The sequence below is a fragment of the Salmo salar genome, chromosome ssa14 (assembly GCF_905237065.1).
Source record: "Salmo salar chromosome ssa14, Ssal_v3.1, whole genome shotgun sequence".
In the NCBI taxonomy this organism is placed as follows: domain Eukaryota; kingdom Metazoa; phylum Chordata; class Actinopteri; order Salmoniformes; family Salmonidae; genus Salmo; species Salmo salar.
In genome coordinates, this window is record NC_059455.1 from 3,727,856 (window position 1) to 3,749,920 (window position 22,065).

The following is a 22,065-nucleotide window of genomic DNA, read 5'->3' on the forward strand; positions in this document are numbered from 1 at the left end:
GTCCGACCACCATTAATCAAATAAGAACTATCTTATAAATCAGGGTAATTTTAGATGATGACACCTAGCAGCTACTTGATCTGTCCCCCTTAGCTAGCTAACTATAGCTATTGAAACAGATTGTCGTTTTGCTGTGTTTTTGGGGAAGAACATTGTTTGCGTCCATCAGCTAGCTAGATTTTCTACGATCAGCACTGTCCAGAGCTTGGTGAAGGGCAGGTGCGCGAGACAACTTTACCAGCAGCATAGCATCGGTATCGGTGAATCGTTGTGACATGAAATACGAGTGAGAGTGTAATCAATGTGTACTAACTACGTACAAAATTGATGAACGTGTTAAATTATTGTTTGACGTGGAGTCATATTCAGGTCCTGATTGGTCAACAAGCTTATTTGACGTGTCAAATAGTTTTATTTGAAGTGTATCTTAAAGACCCAAACGGCGTTCCATACTATGTATGGGCTATTATTTGTTGGCTATTATTTATGTTTATATCATTTATATAAATACATTGTAAAGAAATAAATATAAGTGGCAAATATCCATTTTAAACATGTACATTTCAAAATGTAAAATGTTCCTGTGCTTGTTAAATTCTAAGGTACGACTGCATATCATGCTATATATGTTTACAATAATTAATATAACATAATATTACCTTAAACGTATCCTTTTTATACAAACATGTTTATTATCATAGGACGGATTTGCGACTGCGTGAGCTGCTATGAAAAAACAAAAGGGCTTTTTATTTGAGTGTAAGGGTATCAAAGACTCTGGTGTTATCAACCTGCTGCCACATATAAAATGGAATCAACAGTTCATGATTTTTACCTTCACTTGAATGAATTCCATATCTCCAGGATGACTAATTTTGTACATCTCGTGTTTGCATTTTGCTTGGGAGCGGTGGCACCTGCTTTGAGCTACCCGGAGACAGCTTTCGCACGACCGGCTCAGCCCTGTCTTGCGCCCTTGCAATGGGAGGGCAGATCCGTCGAATACAACTACGACACTGGGCGAAATACACGGGCCTCGGTGTCGTATGATGCACAGAACCACAGAATAAGGCTTCTTCAACAGAATAAAAAACATACACCATGCCAGAAGTAAGCAGGCTACTTTGAAACATTCGTTTTTATTCATGAATAGCGTTTGTCCAACTGCTGAGGTCAAGTAAACAAAGCTTAGGTATTGTGGATACTGATGATATACCGATGATGGCCGCTATATCACACAAAATACATTTTGTGTGATATTGAACCTTTACCAAGATAATAAGACTATAAATGTTTTTATATTCATATTTTAAATAATAAGCATATGTGTTCTTTATGAACTAGAACTGATTTATGTTCAGACCTATGAGTCAGCATTGTTGCTGACCTTCGTGAAAGTAGCTGATCCAGTGCCCTGTTTTTGGATAAGCTCTCCGTACCCCTAATAGGCCAAAGTAAAACAAATGACAACAGCCAGAGCCAAAAGAGGAAAAGTGTTTTTCTCACAGCATAGATAGACCTTGAACAATAATCTATTTACTTGATTATTATCAATGATAATGCCGTAATGCAAAAGGCAATATAATAGGCCTAATGTTAAAGGACCAACCCTGCGGTTCTTATGTTGAATAGCTACTATTTACCTAGCTACAGTATGATTGATTCAAATCACATGCATTTTCTCCTATTATTACAAACTTGACATTTTAATATTTCCTTTGTTTTGCACTCACTCTCCAGATACTTTGAGTTTATCTACCTGTACAACAGTGGCCTGCTGTTCCAGATCGAGCAGAAGACGAAGCAGTGTTCTAAGATCCCCTTGACCCAGGCCTGGGACCCCTTTGACATCCCTATGAACTCCACCTATGAGGACCAGTACTTTATCGGTGGACCTGGAGACATGATCGAGGTGCAGGAGTGGTCAGATAGGAAACCATCCCGCAAAAGTAAGTACGTGCCTTTAAACAGGGTATGGTAGTAGGTTACAGGCGCACCGGTTTGTGCGTCAAGAACTGCAATGTTGCTGTATTTTTCACACTCAACAGTTTCCCGTGTGAATCAAAAATGGTCCACCACCCAAAGGACATCCAGCCAACTTGACACAACTGTGGGAAGCATTGGAGTCAACATGGGCCAGTATCCCTGTAGAACGCATTCGACGCCTTGTAGAGTCCATGTCCCGTCGAATTGAGGCTGTTCTGAGGGCAAAAGGGGGTGCAACTCAAGATTAGGAAGGTGTTCCTACACTCACTCCATTGTGTTACCAGGTGCTTGTAGAAAAACTGTATACTTAGAAGGAAGTGAAGGTCCCTGATGAAGGTCCATTGAAGACCAAAAAGTTGGTTTATAAATGTTTGGAAGCATCAAGCTCACCAGTGGGCTGGCAAACGCCATCTTAGTTAGAAGAAACAGGAAATGCCTCCTTGTTTACTTTTATTTTCTAATGTTCATATACAGAGCAATGTTAAATGCCCACACCAGTAGAAATCAACTTTTTCGAGATGAACAATGGAGAGCTTACCCATAATGTTGCACAACGATTTAAGTCAACGACAACAATTTAAGTCAAAGTATGATATATTTGGGCTTGAGTGACAAATCCAAACTGCAAATCTGTGTGAATGTGGTGTCTTTTCCTATGATATACAAATCATTTTCCGCCTACATTTCGTTTCAGGGCTGGGTTTTATTTGAATGTTACCACCCACCAGCATGGCATTTTTTATTTTACCTTTATTTAACTAGGCAAGTCAGTTAAGAACAAATTCTTATTTACAATGATGGCCTAGGAACAGTGGTTTAACTGCCGTGTTCAGGGGCAGAAGGCCATTTTTTTTTACCTTGTCAGCTCGGGGATTCGATCTAGAAACCTTTCGGTTACTGGACCAACGCTCTAACCACTAGGCTACCTGCCGCCCCGATTATTATTAATCAGAAACACCTGTAAAGTTATTCTTCTTATCGACTCAGATGAACCAAACAGCCTTGTGTTTCACTTGGCCACCTGAGCAATGGAGCAAATTTAAAATAGGGGGTGCAAACGTATGTTTTTGCACCATTTTTTTTAACCAGAACATTATCATAATCCATTGGATAATTTATAACTGTTCACTTATTTCTTAGCTAGTCTGTTTAAAATAAAATAAAAAAATAAACAACTTTATAAATGTGTGATATGCTCCCCCATAGCCCCAAGATGAATGGTTTTGATCATTAAAGTTTTGTTTCACTATGTGCTCCATTGCAATTTATAGAAGATGCAAAAACTTTGGATATAACAATAGGCCAGTGTGGCAAAGTATTCCCTAAATCAATGCTTATGACATATCCAGCTCCAGAACCAGCCATAGAGCCAGTTAGCTAATATTTTGAATTCGGTGTAGTAAAAAAAAAAGCAACAACCGATAACATTAGCTAGCTAGATAATGTTAGCAAGATAGATAGCTAGATAAGGTTAGCATTCAAGCTAGCTTCACTGACAGCTTTCAGTTCCCTATTTGTTAATGTTTATCAACTCGATGTGAAAATTCTCATACCCAATTTGTGAATATGTATAAGTAGCCTTCATCATTCTTCGGTTGAACCTAAACATGTATTTCCTCTCTAGGACAGGAAATTGCAATGCAATAGTGGCGGCAACTTCCTCTGGGGTAGTCCGTTAAAGAGGAATTTCCCCTTGGCTCTGCCACGACATAGTCATTACTATATTAACAACATTACGTTTTTGTCAAAAACATCTACATTTTCCAAACCACAAGCTAGAAGAAGTACATTTTAATTTCACTGCTAGAATCGGAAAGTTTTGACTTCCTGTGTATTCGTCTGCTCATAGTGAACCGCAAAGTCCAGCATTCATAGCGAATGCAGATACCACCCCGTTAAGTAGATGGGGCATGCCCACAAACTTGCTTCATGCCGTTATTTACTTTGATCGACCAACACACAATAATCTCAGAACTTCTCTAGGTAATAAAAAAAATAAGTTTGTCATCATGCCGTATGCTGTTCTGGCTGCCTGTGCTAATTACAAACAAGTGCGGAAATTTGATATCTTTCACCATTCTACCTGCCAGAGATTTATCCCGATGCTGCCAGTGGTTTGCGGCTATCAAGAATGATGCTTACGGTGACCAAAGATTATCAGAGGGATTTTCAGGCTGAACGGATGGGGAATCCATTTTAGACGACAGCTGAGAAGAAACCATCGTATTCTCCCTTCACAATAAAACAGAAGATTCTCGATTAGAGGTAACGTAACGTTAACTGGACTAGGTAAATTAGCTAGCTAACGTTACAGTCCTGTATTGAACACTGAAAGCCATCAGCTAAATCATATAGCTAGCTATCTTTTGGATACACACTGTCATTCAATTTCGCCTATGCCATGGTAGTCACTACTAGACTGGTAGCTACCTTCAGGAGAGTAAACATGTTTGTTTGTTCATTCTATCTTTGACTAACGTTAGCTAACGTAAACTAGCTAACGTTAGCAAATAAGAGTAACTCAATCTGATAGTCAACAATTTCACCCATCTGGAAAAAACTCCATTACTAAAAATAGAATTGTCAATATAGCTAACTCACTGTATGTGTGTTGGTAATAATGATGAATGTGTATAAATTGTGTATGGTTGGTTAGTTGGTTTTCAGCTTGTGAGCAATCTTGCTGCCAATTTAGTCACGCTAACTAGCTAACAGCAAGCTCACAATATTGTCCATGTTAGGTGTGCTAAGCTAGCCAGTCTAATAGAGATCAATGAAATTAGTGGGGTGGTTAAATTGTGTATTGTTTTGTGTTTTGTTGTAGGTGGTACATAATATGATTCCACCATCCTGTGTTTCCAAACCCTAGCTCTGCACAAGGTGAAGGTAAGTTGGCAAAAAATATTTACAAGCAGATAGCTTAATTTACAGTAAGCATGGCATAAACATTAATTGGGTATTGTTTGTATGGGGTTACAGGTGGTTAGATGTAGCCTGAGGACCACAGAGTACCTTCCAGACCATGTAATAAATTTAGTCTACCTCTTTTCTTTTTGTACAACTCAAGTTATCTGGAATCCTTCCACGGGCCCTGCTGAAAAATACCCCAAAGTGGCAGAATTTTGGGTACACGAGCATGAGGGAGGGGACACACCTTGCGGTTGTGAAGCACAACAAGATTGTGGGACAAAAATGAGCAAGGGACACTTAAAGGTATAAAATTAAGATAATGACATAACCACCACATTCTTCTCTCTGCAGATAATCAAAAGACAATACAAAGACACGTCTACAAAAATCCCCTGCTATTATTTACAAGAATGATCCTCAATCTCCCATTCTCATCAATACATACTGTGTAAGAACTTCCCTCCTAAGACTTTTCACACCTTCTTCAGGCCCCCAGCCCATTCACTTTGTTGACTGATCGTTCCTCTGAAAAGCAGCTCCCAATGTCCCTCATTATCCCTACACTAGTCTCTCTAAACGTTTCAATCGGTTGAGACCTTTACCGACAAAGGCATTGCTCTACGTCCCTTCCACAAAAAGTGTAAAATGGTAACACCACAACCATTTCTTTCCAGGAGATGTGCAATACCAGCAAACCTTCTGCAAGAAGCCCAAAAAGTTGGTGGTTAAGGTCTACAAGCCCTACACACTTCGGGCAGTCTTATCCAGCTGGCTGTACACTACAGACGGGGCAAGACCATTCGCAACAAGCGCTCTACTTCCACAGCCCACCATGCCAAACACTATTGCCAGTGTACCGAAGTTGGATAAAGGACCATAAAATAAAAATAGATATTTTCTATCAATCCTTGAAATTTGTCTGCCTTTATGGATTCACAGAATATATTTAAATAAGCAGTACAGGGCTATATAGCATTAAACAGATGTTAGACATTCAGATATATCCAAATAATGTTTATTTGTCAATCTAATATACAGGGGAATGTACAATATTTAATGGCATCTAAAAAAGAGGACTCGGTATTCAACAAGAATGTTTTTGGTAACATACCCCCCAAAATACAGTGTAGTACAGTTCAGTGTGTCTCAGGTGTAGTAAAGTGCAGAGAACTGTAGCTACAGATTGTTACAACAGATGTTATTTAACCAAAGATTTTTGGTGTGCATTACTGGGATTTACAGGATGGGTACTGTTTGGTGTAGCTTGGGAAATGTTCGACCAACCTTAGCTTGGCAATGCTGTTTTCGTCCTCGATTTGTGGGAACAGAAGCCTCAAAATGTCTGTTCTGTTAGAAAATGCTTCGTTATTAAAATCAATACTTTTCAAATTGTATTTGTCACATGCGCCGAATACAACAAGTGTAGGCCTTATCGTGAAATGCTTATAAGCCCATAACCCACAATCCAGAAACATTTGCTAAATAAAATAGTAATAAAATAATAGCAGATAACAATTGATCGAGACAGGTGCGTGTCCACCCTAAAGTACTGCATGTCATGATGACATAAACCAGTGTCGATCAATAAGAGAATACTTTAAATAGACAAGATGGCGACGTACACATGGTTGGATTACTTGATGGAGCAAAATCAGTATTTACTTTAATAACTGAGCATTTTCTGAATTCAAACTGACCCCCTGCGAATGGACATGGATATTTTATGAGACTTGTGTTTCCACGAATTGAGAACGAAGACCGCAAGGTTGGTAGAAAATTCTGTGCTACACCAAACAGTACCTATTCTGTAACTCGCACTAAGGGATACCAAAATGTTTTGGTTAAATCACATTATCTGGTGGAACAATCTGTAGCTAAGAGAACTGGTGATCAGCAGATGATGGGAGAGGTGGTCATGATGGAATTGCCATTCCAAAGAAACATACAGTAAGTTCAGGGAACACTTGTAGGTGGAGTGTTGTCATGATCAAACTGCCATTCAGCTCCTCTTGAGTCATCTTCTGCTTGAAATCTGACATAATGTCCAATCCATCAAGAGGGATATATTTTACAGGATACAGTTCTGCTACAATGACACACGCAGGCAAATTAATTATGTTTCTCTCCAAAAATCCACTCCAAGAAGAATCCCAGGCACCACACGGTATGGTCTGTAAGACAAAAAATATATTATAAATTAGACATTGCACAATTTGAACGACAGTTGAACTGTGCCAGCATAACAACATTTGGGTAGACTAGTTGAACATGCATACATGTGCATAGGCACAGAGATTACATTTAGAACAATATCTAGCCTAATAGAAATAAATATGGCGTGACCCTCAACCTTTGCACAGTGACCAGATCAAACAACTGTACCGAAGTAGGTAGGCTGACAGTATCAAGCTACAGTCATGTCTAACAGGCATGCTTAGGAAAATCAGTTTTTGAGATTTACAACTGTTAAATTATATTTATTATTATTATGTATTATTGTTTCTCCTCACTGTTAGCTAGCTAGTAAACCTAACTAGCTTAGTTGCTGGATAGCTAATAATTGTTATTTACATCTGTTTGGAATCCTATCTTGCATCATGCCTATAAATTTGTGATTTTGAAATGCATCCACGGTGATAATCATAACCAATGTCAACCCTCATCAATTATGTTACATAGCTAGCTAGTAAAACTATTTAAAGTTGCTGATGTTACACGTTTGCTAAAAAGTTACAAATGGGAGGCCTGGTGCATAGTAACAAGTTAGCAGGTGCCAGGCTAACTAGCTAGCAAACTCCAGTCATGTACTAACGTTTGCTGGTAAACCTAGCTTTAGGTGGCTGGTTGTAATGTTATAGCTTGCTGTTTAGTAGCCATATCTACGACTAAAAAGAGAAGAGCTTTTACAATGGAGATACAATAGAGCTCCGACTTTAATGCCTCTTCTATTTATAGTCATAGATATGGCTACCTGTAGTTGTTTAGCAAATTTTGTCATCTAAACCCAGCAAAAAAAGAAACGTCCCTTTTTCAAGACCCTGTCTTTCATAGATAATTCGTAAAAATCCAAATAACTTCACAGATCTTCATTGTAAAGGGTTTAAACACTGTTTCCCATGCTTGTTCAGTGAACCATAAACAATTAATTAACATGCACCTGTGGAACGGTCGTTAAGACACTAACAGGCAATTAAGGTCACTGTTATGTTTGTTCCTTGTATAATGACAAACCGGGGCATAGGTTTAACTACTTTTAATGAACATATACTTGAGCTAGAAAACTCCTAGTTTAGCCATGCAAGGCATTCTTAAACCACCTGCCCCCCCATGGCCTGCTGGGTAATGTAGCCTAAATGTTATTAACACATAACAACACATCTTCCTTCCTTTAAAAGAAAACTACACTGCTCAAAATAATAAAGGGAACACTAAAATAACACATCCTAGATCTGAATGAATTAAATAATCTTATTAAATACTTTTTTCTTTACATAGTTGAATGTGCTGACAACAAAATCACACACAAATAATCAATAGAAATCCAATTTATCAACCCATGGAGGTCTGGATTTGGAGTCACACTCAAAATTAAAGTGGAAAACCACACTACAGGCTGATCCACCTTTGATGTAATGTCCTTAAAACAAGTAAAAATGAGGCTCAGTAGTGTGCATAACACACAATTTCTTTCCCCCAAATATTATAAAAACATTTTTATTTTTACATTGCTCTCATCACTTAAGGGGCAATAAACATATTCTGATGTATTATTTTTTTCAACTAAATATAGTCTGTCCAACAATACTCTATTGTGGCTCTATTTCTTTTCACATAAACAAAACATTCAGTCCAGGTGCCCCTTTTAATTTTTTTTTAGCAATTCTCATTAAGCCTTTCAGGGGCTCTGACGGTCCTTTTTGGTCATTCTGCTGAAGTGCTTCCTGAAACAGTTGGACAGTGTTGTCAGTCAGGGTGTTCTGACTGAATTGTCCATTGCTAAATGCATTTGACGCTTCAGCAGTATCCTCCTGAGTCCCTTGAGTGAATGGCTGAAGCCTTAGATCCACTCTGTTTCGTCTCAGTTGTGATCCATGCTCCGTTTGGATCTCATAGGATCGCGGTGCAACTTCTCTCTGCACACACCCTTGCTGCATCCAGGTTCCTGTAGTGATGTCTCGGAGTCGTACATGATCTCCAGGTTTCAGTTCAGGTAAGTGTCTTGCACTTTCGTCGTGTCGCTGTTTTTGTTTGTCTTTCTGTTTTTCCTTCGCGAGTTTGACTTTGTGAGCACCTCTGGGTGTTAGCAAGTCCTCATGGATGGGTAGGTTGGTACTGATGCGACGTCCTATCAACATTTGTGGGTGTTAGCAAGTCCTCATGGATGGGTAGGTTGGTTCTGATGCGACGTCCCATCAACATTTGTGCAGGTGAAAGTCCGTTCTGCAGCAGTGCGCTGTGGTAGATCATCAGATTTTTAAGGAAATCCTTCTTTCCATTGTGTGCCTTTTTCATCAGACCTTTGACAATTTTGACTGAACTCTCTGCTAAGCCGTTAGACCTTGGGTAGTTGCGGCTGGAGGTGTTGTGTCGAAATCCCCAGTTGTTAGCAAATGATCGGAATTCGGAACTTGAGAACTGCGGGCCATTGTCCGAGTACAGTTCAGACGCAACCCAATGTCTTGCAAAGACTGATTTCAGGTAGGTGATTATAGCTTTGCTGGAGGTAGTTGGCAGTGTTGCTACTTCAGGGTAGTTTGAGTAGTAGTCGGTAACAACAATGTGACTTTTGCCATTGCAGTCAAAAAGGTCAACTCCAACTTTGTAGTAGGGTCTGTTGGGTACTGGATGAGGCATTAGCGGCTCTGCTTGCTGCTTTGGCCTGTAGGTCAAACACAGTTCACATTAAGCAGTGGTCTGGCTGATTTCCTGGTTCAATCTTGGCCAGTACATTACTTCTCGTGCTCGTCGTTTGCATTTTTCCTCACCCAAGTGGCCGTCGTGTATTTTCTGTAGCATTTCTTTGCGTAGTGTCATGGGAATGACAAGCTTGTTGCCTTTGAACACTATGTCATCCACAACGGTGAGCTCTGCTCTGCACATCCAGTAATCATGTATTCTCCTTGGACAGTTGTTTTTCTGTGCGGGCCAACCTATCAGTGTTTCTTTCAACTCTGTCATTGTTTGGTCAGCTGCAGTCTCTCTTTTGATCTGCTCCATTCTCTCAGAAGACACAGGAAGTGATGCTACGATCATGTCAACATAGGCCTGAATCTCAGTGTTTTTCTTTGTCGAAGCTCTTTCTTGTCGACTGCTCGAGAAAGAGTGTCGGTGGCGAACATGAACTTTCCCGGGGTATAGATCATCTTCACATCATACTTTTGCAGTCGGATCAACATTCTCTGGATTCTCATTGGACAATCATTCAGTGGCTTAGACATGATTGACACCAATGGTCTGTGGTCGGTTTCTACTTTGAAGTCTCGTCCGTAGACGTATTGGTGAAAGCTTTAGCAAGCGTATGTGCTTACCAGTAGTTCTTTCTCTATTTGTGCATACCTTGTCTCTGCGCTAGTCAAGGCTCTGGACGCATAAGCGACGGGTTGCCATGTGTTGTCATGCTGTTGCAGAAGAACTGCTCCCAGGCCAAACTGTGACACATCTGCAGAAATCCTTGGGGTTTTCTCTGGATCATAGAACCTGAGCACTGTCTCTTCTATGATTGTCTTTTTTAGGTTTTTGAAGCAGTTTTCCTGTTCATGGGACCATTCCCATAAATTTTTCTGTTCCAGAAGACATCTGAGTGGAGCGGACTGTGCTGACAGTTGAGGTATGAACTTTGCAAGGTAGGTGATCATGCCCATGAAGCGTCTCATGTCGTCCTTGTCTTTCGGGCGCTCCATGTTGTTGATGGCTGATGTGTTCCTCGGGTCTGGTTTTACTCCATCCTCTGAAAGTATGTTTCCCACGAAGGTAAGTGTTTTCACACCAAACTCGCATTTGTCCTTGTTTAGTTTTAGGTTGACTTTCCGTGTCAGGTCCAGCACTTGTCTCACTCTCGTGTCGTGTTCTTCTTTTGTGGACCCACAGACGATGATGTCATCCATCATGGTCTCCACTCCAGAAATGTGCTCGAAGATCATGTGGATTGTCTTGTGGTAGACCTTTGGCACTGAGAGAATCCCATATGGTAGACAAAGAAATCTGTACCTGCCCTCAGGTGTGTTGAATGTGCTTAGCCTTGAGCTTGCATCGTCTAGCTTCATTTGCCAGAATCCTGATGAGGCATCAAGCTTACTGAACCACTTTGCTCCAGCAAACTGCAACATTATCTCTTCTCTGGTTGGCAACTTGAAATGCTCTCTCTTGATTGCTTTGTTGAGATCTCTCGGGTCCAGACATCCTGAGATCGCCCTTCTTTTTCACCACAATAACCAGTGAGCTTACCCAGTCTGTAGGTTCATCCATTTTTGTGATGACGTCCATCTTTTCCATGCGTCCGAGTTCCTCCTTGAGCTTTATCCTCAGTGCGTATGGAACTTTTCTGCATGCATACACAACTGGAGTAATTTTGTCATCAGTACATATTTTGTGTTCTCCTGGTAAACATCCAAGACCCTCAAACACATCCTCATACTCAACCAGTAATGATTCTTGGTCATTTTCAGTCTGTGATGTCACTACATACACTCTTTTCAACAAATTGAGCTTTTCACATGAAATTTATTCCTAGAATAGGCTGTACACTTTTTTCTACGATCAGCAGCTGTGCTCTGAACTGTTTTCCTTTGTGCTGTAAAGTTACTATGCAGCTTCATTTGACTGGTACGTTCTCCCCAGTATAACCAGTAACGTTCAATTTCACCGGGTGTATTTTGCTCTTCACCTTCAGTGTTTTGTAGTCATCCAGCGACAACAGGTTTACCTGTGCTCCAATATCAAGCTTGAATGGTATTATAGTTTCATTCACAGTCAATGGCACAATCCATTCAGCTTTTACTGCATTGCATATTTCCACAGAATCAACAAATAATTCTTCAATCTCCTCCTTGACTGTGTGAACCTTTTACTTTGTAACCTCAGCTTTGTAGCATTTTGAGAAATTATTATTTTTCCCACAGTTGTTACATGATTTTCCATATGGAGGGCAATTTTTTGGCTTGTGGGATAAATCCACATTTTCCACATGTAGTGTTTTGATTTCTCTCTTTTGCTTGTTTTTGTTTTGTAAGGCGTTGTGTGTGTGTGTGTGTGTGTGTGTGTGCGTGTGTGGTGCTCCTCTCTTTATTGCATGCACTGACGTCTCATCCCTGCACAGCTCTTTAGCTTGTGCTCTGGTGGTTTCAGCTGCTCGACACATATTCACTGCTTTATCCAAAGTTAAATCTTGCTCATGCAGCAATCTCTCCTTGAGTCCATTATCAAGTATGCCACAGACTATCCTGTCTTTCACTAGTGAGTCTTTCAGATTTTCAAATTCACACGTTTTGCTCAGTGTGTTCAGCTCAACCAAATACTGGTAAAAACTGACTCCCAGATTCTGATCATGAGAGAAACTTGCATCTCTCAAGCGTGACGTTCTGGCTTGGTACAAAGTATCAACCAAAAGTACCAACCTCAAATTTAGCCATTAGCAGAGTCCATGTCAAGTTTGCATCATCTTGCTGAAAGTTATTGTAAATGTCCAATGCATCCTCTCCAATAACATGCAGAAAAATGGAAGCTTTCAATTTGTCATCTCCCCCTGCTCCACTGGCTGCTAGGTAGATATTGAATCTCTGCTTGAAGCGTTTCCAATTGTCAGCTAGATTGCCTGTTAACTGCATAGGAGTAGGAGAACTAAGTCTATCCATGACGGAGAACAGGAAGGGTGTCAATTTCTCTTATTTCAGTATGTTGCTTGTCAACAGATTCCAATGCAGCCTCGCTCTCGCTGCTGTCACTCTCGCTGCTGCGGCTCGTTGCCCTCGCTCTTGCAAGCTAGCATCTTCGACTACTCATGACACTTGACTTGTGGTAGAATGTTCAATTTTCGTTGCAGAAATTTGCCGAGTTACTTCTTTATTTTCTCTGTCTCGTCATAGCGACTACCAATCTGACACAATGTTATGTTTGTTCCTTGTATAATGACAAACCGGGGCGTAGGTTTAACTACTTTTAATGAACATATACTTCAGCTAGCAACTGCCTGAGTTACACCAGGAATGCACAATCTGTCCATCAGTGCTCAAACTGTCCGCAATAGACTGAGAGAGGCTGGACTGAGGGCTTGTAGGCCTGTTGTAAGGCAGGTCCTCACCAGACATCACCGGCAACGACGTCGCCTATGGGCACAACCCCACCGTTGCTGGACCAGACAGGACTGGCAAAAAGTGCTCTTCACTGACGAGTCGCGGTTTTGTCTTACATGGGGTGATGGTCGGATTTGTGTTTATCGACGAAGGAATGAGCGTTACACCGAGGCCTGTACTCTGGAGCAGGATCGATTTGGAGGTGGAGGGTCCGTCATGGTCTGGGGTGGTGTGTCACAGCATCATAGGACTGAGCTTGTTGTCATTGCAGGCAATCTCAATGCTGTGTGTTACAGGGAAGACATCCTCCTCCCTCATGTGGTACCCTTCCTGCAGGCTCATCCTGATATGACCCTCCAGCATGACAATGCCACCAGCCATACTGCTCGTTCTGTGGGTGATTCCTGCAAGACAGGAATGTCAGTGTTCTGCCATCGCCAGCGAAGAGCCCAGATCTCAATCCCATTGAGCACGTCTGGGACCTGTTGGATCGGAGGGTGAGGGCTAGGGCCATTCCCCCCTGAAATGTCCGGGAACTTGCAGGTGCCTTGGTGGAAGAGTGGGTAACATCTCACAGCAAGAACTGTCAAATCTGGTGCAGTCCATGAGGAGGAGATGCACTGTAGCTCTTAATGCAGCTGGTGGCCACACCAGATACTGATTGTTACTTTTGATCCCCCCCTTTGTTCAGGGACACATTGTTCCATTTCTGTTAGTCACATGTCTGTGGAACTTGTTCAGTTTATGTCTCAGTTGTTGAATCTTGTTATGTTCATACAAATATTTAGACATGTTAAGTTTGCTGAAAAATAAACGCAGTTGACAGTGAGAGGACCTTTCTTTTATTGCTGAGTTTAGATTAGCTGGGTACCTACCTAAGTCAGCAAACATAAAAATGATTTAATTTCCCCCCCACTGTAACACAGTGTTAGCTAGCAACACACAATATGGGTTTCAGTAGATAAATGAAAGTTATTTTGTCAGCTTGTATATTTAGCAATGAGTCCGCTGAACATAGGAACATCACTGAAAGACATCCAATAGCTCTACTGAACAAGGACAACCATATCTACACACACAATGGCATGATGAAAACAAGCCCAGATTCCCCCAGGGTGAAAATCCCCTTTATTAAGGGTGTTCAGTGCAAAGTGCTTGTCAGAAGATGACAAGCAACTTATTTCAAAAGGTCAACGGCATCATGTGAGTCACAATGGTCAACACAGATTTTGTCCACTTGACCCCTGGTGGCGATTTCCTAGTTGTCTTGCTGCAAATTGGCTCTTGGTGAAATGGGATCGTTTTCACCACTCTGAGAATACAGACCCTTGCAAAGTTTCCTATTTGTATGTTGTGATGTCTAACTCACAATTGTGCATTATTGTGGAAAATATCCATGTGCATAGTGTTTTTTCAAGTATACATTTTAAGGGATTTTCAGATTTTATTGAAAATAAAGTCATGGAGGTTGTCAAAGGGCAGTTGGCCAGATTCAAACATATGCAGACACTGTAGATATGTGTCAAATGCTGCGCCAGTACTGCAAGACCAACTAGGCCACTTTGTGACTGTTTGACTTCTTAAATCATGTAGAACTGACCACCGAGTCACAGCCTTGCCATGGACTGATTCACGTGTGTGTGTGTGTGTGTGTGTGTGTGTGTGTGTGTGTGTGTGTGTGTATGGGGAGGGGAAGCTCATGTTTTGAACCTATGGTATTCTATGTAGACACAACAGCACATTTTAATGTACAAATTTCCCCTCGGGGACAATAAAGTAAATCCTAATCCTACCCCTTCCTGCTACACCAGATGAGGCGTGGGTGGGTGTCTACACAGTGAAGGACTGCTACCCTGTCCAGGAGACCTACGCCAGGAACAGCAGCATCACTACCTCTACCCGCTTCTTTGACCTCCAGCTGGGCATCAGCGACCCGGAAGTCTTCACACCGCCCAGCAGCTGCCAGTCGGCCCGCCCAGAGAGGATGGGCTCCGATTGCTGAGGCCTTCACCTTTCCCCTTTGACCCCATGCTCTTTGACCCCATGCTCTCAGTTTTCACATTTCCCCCACTTTACATTTTTTTATTGAACCTTTATTTAACTAGGCAAGTCAGTTCAGAACTAATTCTTATTTTACAATGATGGCCTACCCCGGCCAAACCCACCTCTAACCCGGATGCCGCTGGGCCATTTGTGCACCGACCTATGGCACTCCCGATCACGGCCGGTTGTGATACAGCCCGGGATTGAACCAGGGTGTGTAGTGAAGCCTCTAGCAGTGAGATGCAGTGCTTTAGACTGCTGTGCCACTCGGGAGCCATAAATGGGGGAGGAGAAGCTGATCCTAGATCTGTACTCAGGGGAACGTCACCCCGGAGGACTACATCATCTAACGGGAATGTCCATTGTCTAAAATGGCTTCCTCTCCTTGCCTAATTTTATTAATTCATTTGTCAGGGACCATGCACAACAAATGTTGCACCAGATTTAGCTACATATCCAATTTTGATTTGTGGTCTCCTTGACTCTTTTCCTTAATTTACACCCATCTTGTCTTTTTAGACCAATGCAAGAAATGAAGGAGAAGAGCTGAGGAGAAGAAGCCCCTTTGGACTATTGAAATACACCCCTGTTCTCTCAGCATTAAGCTACATGGTGATGGTAGAGCCAATTTAGATGTAGCAGTTACAGGAGCAGGTCCAACATGGTCCTGGAAGACCACCATATCGGCACCAAATCAGCACAATTTCCATTTCCATTGACGAAGTATCTTGACTAATAACATGTCTTGAACATGGTTTATAAAAGCCATTGAAAAAGAGTGCTACCAACTTGTGCCAGTTTAGGTGTAGGTCCAACTGTCCCGGCATCCCGGTTAGAGGATGTAGAATGACCAGCAGGAGACAGGGAGACAAGGCACACTTTATTACCAAACACACACACATGGCAAACGGGAAGAGGAGACTATTTGTAGTTTAAGTGTTGTAGTGGTTGTCTACAAGAGAAGAGCATGTATTACATAATGGCATTACAGCCTAATGACTATGTAATAGCAATGAGAATGACACGTGTACTATAATGGTCAGGTATTAGCATAGGCTAATGTGGTACACAGTAGGACACAATAGTACACTATGGACAGAGCTACTAGCATGTATTGTATTAGCAGCTAGGCTAACAGTATGGCTTACAAAGAGAAGCTTGTAGCAGCCAACAAATGTAGTACACATGACAGTATATACAGGTGGGCTAGCATAGTATACAATTAGTGGCTAGCATATATAAGATATACAAGAAAAGCTAGCATGCTAGGTTAGCAGGCCACAGGCTGTGGGTAGTAGCACACAGTATATACAGTGTAGGCTAGCACACTAGGCTAGTAGGCTATAGGTACAGCATTATGTACAGTAGGGATGAGTTTGCATTAGGGTTAGTAGTTAGCATGCGATTTGGCTAACAATGGACATCTTGGTAGAGGCTACGATTCGTATGAGGAAGCGACCGGATGTTATGACGTCACCGGTAGGCCATTTTAGGTGAGTAACTAGAAGGACTAACTGGTAGCCATCTTGGGTTCCATAACAACAATGAAGGGATTACTCATCATGACCTGGATACTGTACTGTAGCCAGAACTATGCCAAGTGGGTAGATAACTTGTTTTATGTTACATGGGATTGCAGACAGAAGTAATCCTGACATATAACTACTAATGAAACGTGTAAGCATATAATACCATAATAATATCAGCCTATAACATGTAAACAGATGTTTTGTAGTGATTCTTATGTTGAAAATGTAAAGAATATTTGCTCCTCTGGTGTGTAATGAGGAGCAACCAGATGCTGAATTTGACATATTTATTAATTTGCTTGTTCCAGTTACTAATAAGCATGCACCCATTAAGAAAATGACTGTAAAAACTGTTCTCTGTGGCTTGATGAGGAACTGAAAAATATTATGGTTGAGAGGGATGAGGAAAAAAGAATGGCCAATAAGTCCGGCTGCACAGCCTATTCGCAAACATACTGTACATTAAGAAATCATGTGACTAAACTGAACAAAATAAGAAGAAACTGTACTTTGAAACAAAGATAAATAATATAAAGAATGATAATGAAAAGATTTGGAGCACCTTAAATGAAATTTGGGGCAAAAAGGCAACCTTGGCTCCATCATTCATTGAATCAGACGGCTCATTCATCACAAAACCCACTGATATTGGCAACTACTTCAATGATTTGTTCATTGACAAGGATAGCAAACTTAGGCATGACAGGCCAACATCAAATTCTGAACCTACACATCCATGCATAACTGACTAAATTATGAAAGACAAGCAATGTAATTTTGAATTCCGTAACTTGAATGTGGAAGAGGTGAAAAAATTGTTGTCTATCAACAATGACAAGCCACCTGCGTCTGACAACTTGGACGGAAAATTACTTAGGGTGATAGCGGACGATATTGCCACTCCTATTTGCCATCTCTTCAATCTAAGCCTAAAGGAAAGTGTGTGCCCTGAGGCCTAGATGGAAGCAAAAGTCATTCCGCTACCTAAGAATACTAAAGCACCCTTTACTGGTTCAAACAGCCAACCAATCAGCCTGTTACCAACCCAAAGTAAACTTTTTGAAAAAAATGGTGTTTGACCAGATACAATGCTATTTCACAGTAAAAATAATAATTATTTGGTCTCTTCACAGTCCCCAAATCCAGAACAAATTATGGGAGGTGCACAGTACTACATAGAGCCATGGCTACATGGAACTCTATTCCACATGAAGTTACTCATGCAAGCAGTAAAATTAGATTTTAAAAAACCAGATAAAATACACCTTATATGTGAAGACACACACAGGCACAGACATATAGATACACTCACACATGATAACATACGCACACTATACACACATGTACACGTGTGCATTTTATGTCGTAGATATATGGTAGTAAAGTAGTGGACTGAGGGCACACACATAATGTGTTGTGAAATGTATTGTAATGTTTTTAAAACTGTATAACTGCCTTAATTGTGCTGGACCCCAGGAAGAATAGCTGCTGCCTTCGAATTAATTTGGGAAGGGTCCATAAGTGTGTTGAGGTGGAGGACAGATAGGTGGTTGGCCGAAGCCTTAAGGGAGGAACATATTTTTTTGTATATGACAGTAAAACATTCTTGTGACACAAATTTGTTGGCCCCTTCAATTCTTACACATTTTCTCATAAAACATATATGCCAACACTCAGCCGCTAAGAAAATGTGCTTAACTACTAAACTTAAAACCAATCAGAACTCCCGTACATACCCCTCGTGATGAAGGCTATGCTTCTGTCTATGATGTAAACAGCCTCTTGTGAAAACGTGAGCTGCTGTCTGATGAAGAGGAACATACATAGCTAGCGAGCTCCCAGACTGAAAAAAGATAAATATCTGTTTTTGAGTGCACTTGAAATATGTAGCATGCAATAAGAATTGTCTTGATGATATGAAGACAATTTAGCCAATTTATTGAAAGCTAGCCAATGTCACAGACTAGCCTACTGTAAATGTCAACTTGTTTTTCATTAGCCATCTCTCTGTCAGTTAATTAAATTGTTGAATCATGTTTTGGCATGATTATACAGTATGTCTCATTTCAAGTAACTAGCTGCAGGCTTAAAGAAACATATACTTTGCATAGAAACCCAAATAAAAGCATGTAGATAGAAAGATGTGTGTGTGTCATGTATGCTAGAATGAGGGTTTAAAAGCGACAGCTGCATATTAGCCAATACATATGGCATAGCCTACACATAAAGCATACCTTGTAATACAATCTTTTCTAAAAACAGTTGTACAATGTGCTCTGCAATAAGATAACTAGAGTTTGATTTGTAAACCAGATGAGTTCTCAAATAGCATCTGCCAAATACCATGGTGGGCATGCATAATGTGGATGCTTTGGAATATAAGGTACAGAGAATGATAAAGAGCCTGTAGGATTATAGAAAAAGCAGTTGGGAAATTAATGTTTGTGTTTCAAATACTACATTTTTAATGAATGTGAGTATATTTATGTGGTTAAAATTAATAACTTTCCTACTAACAGTGCCGTGGGGGGGCACAATCGTACAGTCCAAAAATGAGAGCTTTGCCATAAGCCTGGGCCTCTGATGGAGACTTTAGAACTGCCATCAATACATGCTTCTCTCCAGGAGCATTTGTGTGCCCAGGCCCCATATTGAAAAGACCCCACCCATGTAGCTGAGAGACATTTAAATAATTTAGCAGCTGCTTTTTTCCCCAGAGCATCTTACAGGAGGGTTAAGTGCCTTGTTCAAGCACATAGACAGATGTATCACCTAGTCAGCTCAGGGATTCGAACCAGCAACCTTTCGGTTACTGGCACAACGCTCTTAACCGCTAGGCTACTCTGCCCCGGACTTGGAACTGCTACACTCCTCCTCTCACCGGACATCGAGGGTGTCTGACGCACCGGCTCCTTCGTCAGCTACAATGGGTTTTTCCTTCCAGCAAGAGGCACAAAAACTGCCGGACCTCCTCTGCCATCTCACCAACCGTTATCATCGGCAGTTCTATGGTGACAAACATCTCAGTTTTCAGGCAAAAACCTTGTGCTCTCCTGGGGCTCGGGTACAGGACATTACTGGGCTGCTTCCTACTGTTTCTTGCCAGAACACGGGGGATGTCGCTGTCCATGTGGCATCTAATGACATTAGGGTGGCTAGCTCAGAATGGCTGAAACAGGATTTTATTGAACTGATTGGAACTCTGAAACACTCCAAAAAGCGTCCAATTATTTCAGGCCCAGTGCCATCACTGAGTCGTGGCAGCGAAAGATTCAGTAGGTTGCTGGCATTACATGACTGGCTATGAGTCTACTGTACTGGACCCTGTCCTCACATTTCAAGGTTGCACTGAGACAGTGACTTTTCCATAACCCAAGTTTTGGGCAGGTAATCCCAACCATAAATGATCAGCATTCTCATCATACTGCAGGCCCGCAACAGGTAACCCTCATTGACTCTTGTTTTAATCCACATCCTCACTCAAAGCAAAGGCCCAATTGTACAATTCTAGACAATCTTGTATCTATACCAATTCAAGCTAGCCTTATGGTGTTTTCAAATAAGGGGTTACCAACTGAGCATGGTATGCTTGTATTAGAGACTGTCTGATCTGAAATCCCACAGCATTGGACTAATTCATGTAAATGCCAGAAGTTTGATATCGAAAATTGATTTTATTATAATTCTGTCCTCTTAAACCAACATGGACATCTTGTAATATCTGGCTAAATAAGACTGTGCTGAAAACTGATGTATCTCTGACTGGTTATAATGTTTATAGATCTGACAGAGTTGGCAGAGGTGGAGGTGTCGCCATATTTACAAATGACATTTTAACTTCTATGGGCAAACGTCCCACCCTAGTCAACAGCCAGTGGAATCGTGTGGCGCGAAATACAAATACCTAAAAAATGCTATAACTTCAATTTCTCAAACATATGACTATTTTACACGATTTTAAAGACAAGACTCTCGTTAATCTAACCACATTGTCCAATTTCAAAAAGGCTTTACAGCAAAAGCAAAACATTAGATTATGTCAGGAGAGTACCCTGCCAAAAATAATCACACAGCCATTTTCAAAGCAAGCATATATGTCACAAAAACCAAAACCACAGCAAATGCAGCACTAACCTTTGATGATCTTCATCAGATGACACTCCTAGGACATTATGTTATACAATACATGCATGTTTTGTTCAATCAAGTTCATATTTATATCAAAAACCAGCTTTTTACATTAGCATGTGATGTTCAGAACTAGCATACCCACCGCAAACTTCCGGTGAATTTACTAAATTACTCACGATTAACGTTCACAAAATACATAACAATTATTTTAAGAATTATAGATACAGAACTCCTTTATGCAAACGCTATGTCAGATTTTAAAATAGCTTTTCGGCGAAAGCACATTTTGCAAAATTCTGAGTACAGTTTTTGGGCAACCTAAATTCAGTATTACTATTAGAAAAATCGGACTACCTTTGCTGTTCTTCGTCAGAATGCACTCCCAGGACTTCTACTTCAACAACAAATGTTGTTTTGGTTCCAAATAATCCATAGTTATATCCAAATACCTCCGTTTTGTTTGTGCGTTCAGGTCACTATCCGAAGCGTAACGCGTGAGCGCATTTCGTGACAAAACATTTCAAAATATTCCATTACCGTACTTAGAAGCATGTCAAACGCTGTTTAAAATCAATTTCTATGCTATTTTTCTCGTAAAATAGCGATAATATTCCAACCGGGCAACATTGTATTAATTCAAAGGCTGAAAGAAAAAAAATGGAGAAGTCTCGTGAACGCGCATCTCAGTCCCACTGTCCCCAGGCTGATCACTCACAAACTCTGCTGTTGTACTTTGCCCAGAGACAGCAGACACCCCATTCCACTTTCTGGCGGCTTTAGAGAGCCAATGGAAGCCTTAGAAAGTGTCACGTTACAGCACAGATGCTGTATTTTCGATAGTGATGCAACAGAAGGACAACAAATTGTCATACAGGGCACTTCCTGTATGGAATCTTCTCAGGTTTTGGCCTGCCATATGAGTTCTGTTATACTCACAGACACCATTCAAACAGTTTTAGAAACTTTAGAGTGTTTTCTATCCAAATCTACTAATTATATGCATATTCTCGTTTCTGGGCAAGAGCAGTAACTAGTTTAAATCGGGTACGTTTTTTATCCGGCCGTGAAAATACTGCCCCCTAGCCCCAACAGGTTAAATGTTTCTGTAGCAATTTGAATGTCTAGTCCTAAACCTGGGCCTTGGTAATAATGTCCAATTGACGCGAGTGGGAATTTAT

The 22,065-nt window shown here is 40.9% G+C and overlaps 1 long non-coding RNA gene across 3 annotated transcripts; it reads left to right on the top strand.

The window, feature by feature from the left end:
- Positions 1–565: 565 nt before the first annotated feature.
- LOC106568637 (mammalian ependymin-related protein 1) lies at positions 566–18,896 on the top strand. Of its 3 annotated transcripts, none has more exons than XR_006758706.1 (6): positions 566–1,110; positions 1,741–1,949; positions 4,077–4,251; positions 4,811–4,872; positions 5,054–5,199; positions 14,996–15,207. It is a non-coding gene; the product is annotated as a mammalian ependymin-related protein 1 (long non-coding RNA). The 3 variants fall into 3 exon arrangements; XR_006758705.1 differs by lacking the exon at positions 14,996–15,207 and adding an exon at positions 5,571–7,712 and having other exon boundaries at positions 570–1,110; XR_006758704.1 differs by lacking the exons at positions 4,077–4,251; positions 4,811–4,872; positions 5,054–5,199 and having other exon boundaries at positions 650–1,110; positions 14,996–18,896.
- The last annotated feature ends 3,169 nt before the right edge of the window (positions 18,897–22,065 follow it).